Below are 6,790 nucleotides of genomic sequence, written 5' to 3' on the forward strand. Positions count from 1 at the left end.
ATATGATCTTATTTCATTACAGAAGCTAAACAGCTTATTGCAGCTGCTAACATGTGTCTGGTCATTCATGTCATTGGCAGCTATCAGGTATAAACCAACGGAGATTCTAACCTTTATGATTTACATTATTTTAACATTTCCACACAACTTAATTTAACAACAACAATTTGCTTGTTTCAGTTTTCATGTTGAAATAAAATAACAAAGGAAGGAGAAAAACATGAATCTTTAAAGGGTTATTGGATTTTAATAATCCTAAATTTAACCTGTTGGCTGATAATAATCTTAACTTTAAAAATTCTCTCCAACGATCCCAACATGTAAAAGCTTGGTCCCCCATTGATCCTTTTCAAACATATAAGAATTTGGCATTCTCAATAGATTCAAGTAAACCTATGTTAGAAAAACATCAATGGGGCCAAATTCTTACAAGTTGGAAAAAGATCAATGGGGCCAAATTCTTACAAGTTGGAATCGTTGGAGGGAATTTTTAAAGTTTGGATTATTATTGTCTAATAGGTGAAAGTTAAGATTATTAAAATCCAATAACCCATCTTTAAAAGCAAACCAGAAGGCGAACAAAGTCATAAGAAACTTGTATAAACGAGAAATTGAACAAGATAACAAATTACAAACTTTGTGATATGGTAAAGATGCCAAAGTTAAGTTATTTGTTTCAGTAGCATTAACATATACTCCGTATAAATGATTTCGTAAAGAGTTGGAATTTAATAACCACATGATACATAATTATTACTTTAAGCAAAATGACTTACAAGACAACCATATCATATATTTCATTAGTATATAATTAATTATAATTTTTTTTAACAAAAAAGAAGAAGAAATAAATTAATAATAATAGAGTTGAATAGCAGGTTTAGTGTATATTGATGAAGCTTCGCATGTTGGCTGCAATATAACAACCGACACTTAACAAGAACTTTAATTCCTTTCGTTTGTTTATTTTGATGGTTTGCATGTTGGCTGCAATATAACAACCGACACTTAACGCGCGGGTTCCCCACTAGTATAGTTTAGACAAGTCAAAAGTAAATACTTAATATCTAAGTAAACAATAAAATATGTTAGTATTAAGTTGTTAAAGAATTTATAATTGTTTTGTATTAATTAATTAATTAATATTAATAATAGTGAATTGAAGGGGATAATGCCATGTGGCATTAAGTAGGCTCTTGTTTTAGTATGAGAATGCCATATGACATTATGGGGCTGTTTAGTAGCCTCTGAATGGTCATTAAGAGGCTACCTCTTAATGGAACCATTAAGAATTTTACCAATGAGAAGATAGAAGAAGTGACATGTGATGATTTACCATTTAGAGGTTACCTCTTAATCATTCAGACTTGAGGTTACCTCTTATTCATTCAGAGGTTTTAAACCATTAAAAGGTAGCATCTGAATGGTCATTAAGAGGCTACCAAACAGCCGCTATATATACATTTTTATTAGTATTAGATTTACTTTGGTCAATCTTTATATGAGTTAGCATGATACGATGACAAATATCTTTCCTCTATCTAATAAGTTTATCATTCAAATCCTAAAAAATACTAATATAATAGTTGGTCAATTTACCTTATTAAAAATATAAAATATTAGAAGAGTTAAATACTATTTACGTCCTTGTAGTTTATCCACTTATGCCATTTAAGGTCAAATTTCAAAATTGTACTATTTTTCTTCCTGACATTTTTAAAACGTGTCATTTCAGTTAAAAAGACTAACCCAATTAAAAAAACTCAGTTATTTCAAGGGTAAAATGATCATTTTATATAGTTTTTTTATTTTTCATTTTAAAAAAGAAATCTATGTAAAATGGCTTAAGTTTTAACGTGTCTGTCACATCCAGAATGATCATTTTACCCCTGAGACCATCTGTAGTGGGGCGAGATTTAGACATTTTTTTGCCTAATCCACGCCCACATATGGCTCCCCTGGGCGTTTTTTTTGACAAAAAATGGTTTTGGCGTTTTATTTTCAACGCCTTGGTTCATTACTTTTGGCCAATCACCCTTGATTTTCTTTTTCTTTGTTCAATAAGATTTTTTGATGGTTTTTTTAATTTAATTTTATTACACCTCTTTTGACATAATGCATCACATCCCCACTACACCCATTTCAGAAAACGCCACATAATGCCCCCATTGCTGACTGGGCTGCCACATGACGCAAAACGTCCAAGGGTAGGGGTATTACAACTACACATTGTCTGAGTTAACTGAGTTTTTTAACTGAAGTTAGTTTTTTTTGGACTAAAATGACACGTTTCAAGAATGTTAAGGATGTAAATGGCACGTTTAGAAAATGATACGGTTTTTAAATTTGGCCTGAAATGAGATAGGTGTACAAAGCATAAGGATGTAAATGGTAAGCTGGAAGGGTTGAGAAGGGACTTCATTTGGGGGAAAACAAACAGAGGGAATAAGGTGAGATGGATTCGTTGGAACAAGATGATTAAACCCAAGAGATTTGGTGGAATCGGGATAGGAAGCATCAAAGATTTCAATATCGCTATGCTTTCAAAGTGGTGGTGGCGCCTTAAAGACAACCCAAATCAATTATGGGTTGAAGTGGTGAAAGCGATACACGACTCCGACTCAAATGATAAAATGATCCCAGTTAAAAAGTATCTGCCTGGTACTTGGAAGGATATAGGAGAAGTGGACAAAATCTTGGGGAAAATGGGGGTTCAGATTCGGGAAAAATTTACCGTGAAGATAGGGAACGGAGATCATGTGAGTTTCTGGAAGGATATCTGGGTAATGGACCAGCCGCTGAAAGATAGGTTCCCAAGATTATTCCATCTTGCTGCCAATAAATCGAGCTCTGTTGCCTCCTGTTTTTCGTCGCTCAGTGGTGAAGCCCTCTGGGCATGGGATTGGGCCAAAAGCCCAGCCAACGATGAAGAATGGATTCAGCTGGATGAGCTTATGCACATCCTTGACCGAATCAAGCTGAGTGACCAGAAAGATGTCTGGAAGTGGGAGAATGATTCGGACTTTGACTTCTCTGTTAAGGATATTCGTAGAGAAATTGGCACCAGGGAGGAAGGTACTACTGGGGATGTCATGAACTGCTGGAATGCGTGGGCTCCTCCAAAGTGTAATATGCTGACTTGGCAGGCGATGATGGGAAAGTGGCTGCTAAAACGGAACTCTTTGCTAGAGGGATTCAGGTTCCCGGGCTCGTTTGCGACGGGTGTGGGATTGACGTGGAGGACCCGGACCACGTTTTTGTGAAGCGTTTAATGGCCCAAGATGTTTGGTGGCAGATTTTTGTTTGGATCAAAATCCCTTTCCCTACGGCTGCTACAAACCTGAATGACGTTCTCAAGGTTATCCAGCAAAGTACCGGCTCCAAGAAATGGAAAAAAATAGTTCTTATGGCGGCAATCGCAACTACATGGGGAATTTGGCATGCTCGAAACATCAAAACTTTCGAGTTTCGAACACAGGTTCATTCATCCGAGGTGTGTAGTGGAGTCCATTAAGGAGGATGCTTACTTGTGGGTCTGCCAGAGATCAAGGATGAAGGCTCCCCCTTGAAATGGGTTGAGTTCAATGTAATTGAGTGTGTCTAATGTTCCCTGTTTGCTTTTGGGTTCTTTTATTTGTTTTTTTTTTCAGCCCTTTGCTAACTCTTTATATCTATATATAAAGCGATTCGCAAAAAAAAAAAAAAAAAAAAAAAAAAAAAAAAAAAAAAAAGAAAAAACACATACTGAATTGTGTTTGATCTTATCTATCTAGAAGCTTGGTCATTTAAGTGACGAGAGCAGCATCAGCATTTGATTGTTGTTTATCGTCTTACTCATGTGCAGAGGTCCAGAGAGAGAGAAACACACTCCTTTTCATGCATTCACTACTTTACTTTTAGTTTTCCACTTGAGTCCACTTCACCATTTTATGTACTCAACCTAGGTCTATTTGTAAACATGTAATTTAGATCATACAAAATTATAGTCTTAGATATATCATACAAATATAAATTAAAGTTAAATATGTGTATGAATAGTTTCATTTTCTTTGTTGATTCTTATACTATAAATAATATTCGTCTTTAACCTATTTAATTTGTTTTTTTTCTAATAACACGCGTTCATTAACTTTTTTAGAAAGGATAAATACGCAACTTTGCTAACTTTTTGTGGAAATACGAATTGTATACAAAATAGAGCACTTTTTGGTATCGTAGACTATATGAGTGCCGGTAGTGTGACGAACCAAATCGATTCCGACCAAACAACTTAAGTTGTAGTATCGTTATTATCATAACCGGTATTCATTTTTATCTTTTTTGATAGGCGTAAAACACATGTCTATATCCTTTTGAACATTTCACGACTTTATGTTTCGGGTTTCTCTTTTGGTTTGGTTGTTATAGTGGATGTTAGTATCGTAACAAACCGAACAAATACCAACCCCGGAGAGAAAATCCCACCAGTTATCTATCAAATCCAGAAAACTCGTCCTCATGACTACCTTCAAACCTACCAATTAAGAATAATATATATATATATATATATATTGGGTAGGGATCCTAAGAGAAGTCCACCCTGTTTGAGAAACTTGAGAAGCATTCTGGACCACACATTTCCCTAACCTTTTCGTAATATACATATATGTATAGTTTAAAATTGACTATACATATATGTATATTGTCAAATCTTGAATTATACACATATGTATATAGTCAATTTTAAACTATACATATGTGTATATTACGAAAAGCTTAGGGAAAATGTGTGGTCCAGAATGCTTCTCAAGTTTCTCAATTAGCATAGTGCTTCTCACACGATCCTAACCCTATATATATTTAAATATATATTTATCTCGTCCTCATGACTACCTTCAAACCTACCAATTAAGAAATATATATATATATATATATATATATATATATATATATTTATAAGATTGCAACTATAGAAGCAAAGAAAATTACACATATTCGTAGTTCCGAAAATTAGCAAATTCCAAAAACCATGACCACACAAGTTACACAGTCCGTACGCTACAAGCCCACAAGCAGATCATTCTTCACCATCATATTCAATTATTCTTCATAATATATCTGCAACTCTAAATACAAAATATTATTCATAGCCACTTGGGTTATGGTAAAAGGCATGGAGAAGACTCAAAGGTGTAGTTTATTACCCGTTAAAAACTAATATTCATAGATCACGGACCATTGTTGGCATTCGGAGATCCGAAGAGTCCACAACCACCGGCATCTCCACGACCACTGTTGCCGTTGCCTCTGGTAGTTATAGCGTTGTTACCAAAAGCGTTTAGAACTTTGGTGGCTGCAGAAGCAATGTCACGGTGAAATTCGGTGAACACTTGATCAGTGATCTTTCCTCTTTTGGGAGGCAGAGACATTGTGATTGAATTGCGAGTGAAAATTGATGGTGAAATGGAGGTAGTAGGGTAACACGGTTTGTTGGTTTATATACAAGCAAAAATATGTATGATGCTTTATTTTGCTTTATTATTTTTTTTTCTTTTTTTGGCCTTTGTAGTGGTAGTAAAACAACTTATAATAGTAAGAGTAAATTGCAAATTTTGTCCTTTACGTTTACACTAAATTGCAGGCGCTGTCTTTTTTTTCCAAAAGTTTATAGGCGGTGTTCTTAACCTTCCAAAATCTTGCATGTTATGTCATTTAGGCCAAACCCAGTTAGAATTTTTGGTTAAATATAGTCATGTGCAAGGCATATGAGGGTACTATTATAATTTCATCTATTTAATTTAAAAAATAAAAATTGCATATACAAACCCATTAACTTTCTCTTTCCCTCAACACTCTTTCTCTCTCTAAATTATCTCTCATCTTCAAGAATAAAAAAAAAATCTGCATAAACCTCAAGAGTTAAGATTTCACAAATCAGTAATCTTTCTAACTTAAAAAGAGACATGAGACCAGGGGACCCGATCCCTTTACCATCGTAACAAAAATCACAGGCTTTGAAGGATCAAAATCATCAGTAGCAGACGAAGAAGATGAAGTTTGAACAGTAGATTCATCTTCGCTCAGATATCCTATGGATGAATCGAAACCTGATCGATCTCCAGGTACCCGTCTCTCTGTTTTGAGTTGATTGTTCATAGCATGATTTCGAAGCCTCTGCTATTTGATCGGAGTTGTGGTGGGGCCTTCTGATGTCGGAAACACCCAATCGCAGAACCCGGGGCGGCGCTCGTATGGACCTCCATCCCCACCACCACCGGCGATTCCGGAAGACACCCAATCGAAGAACCCACGATGGCACAATCAATTTTCAACATCAATGCAAATTTAGGGCTTTCCCCACCACCACCTCCGGCCACTTGGTTGAATGTGCAGAGATCAAGACTGTAAATTTAGGCATATGTAGGTTTTCTTTGAAAATTATTTAGGCATATGCACGTATGCTTGAAATCTGTTTGCTTGTTTAAATGAAAGAAAGAAGACAAAACAATAATTTATCTGATTAGGATGATTCGTGGTTGGCCATTCAAAAAAAAGGATGATTCGTTCTTTTTTTTTTTTTTTTACTTGGTCAAATGATTGAGGGCGGTGGTAGCTGGGGGGCGGTGGTGGCTGTGAGGTTGTTGGCTGAAATCAGAATTCATATAGGAGAGGCAATGGTGGGCTGACTTCACATGGTGGAGGTTCTTTCCAAATAGATCTATTTGGGGATTTAGGGATTTTATTATAAATGCAGATGATAAATGAGGATATTGAAAGGGATGAGAAAAATGACCATTTTACCCCCATGTGC

At 35.5% G+C, this 6,790-nt stretch overlaps 1 long non-coding RNA gene across 1 annotated transcript; it reads right to left on the minus strand.

The window, feature by feature from the left end:
* Window positions 1-4,947: 4,947 nt before the first annotated feature.
* Window positions 4,948-5,597, minus strand: LOC110902430. Its single transcript, XR_002571105.2, has 2 exons — window positions 5,184-5,597; window positions 4,948-5,097 (listed from the first exon to the last, which is right to left on the minus strand). It is a non-coding gene; the product is annotated as an uncharacterized LOC110902430 (long non-coding RNA).
* Window positions 5,598-6,790: the final 1,193 nt, after the last annotated feature.

Source organism: Helianthus annuus, chromosome 13 (assembly GCF_002127325.2).
Source record: "Helianthus annuus cultivar XRQ/B chromosome 13, HanXRQr2.0-SUNRISE, whole genome shotgun sequence".
Classification (NCBI taxonomy): domain Eukaryota; kingdom Viridiplantae; phylum Streptophyta; class Magnoliopsida; order Asterales; family Asteraceae; genus Helianthus; species Helianthus annuus.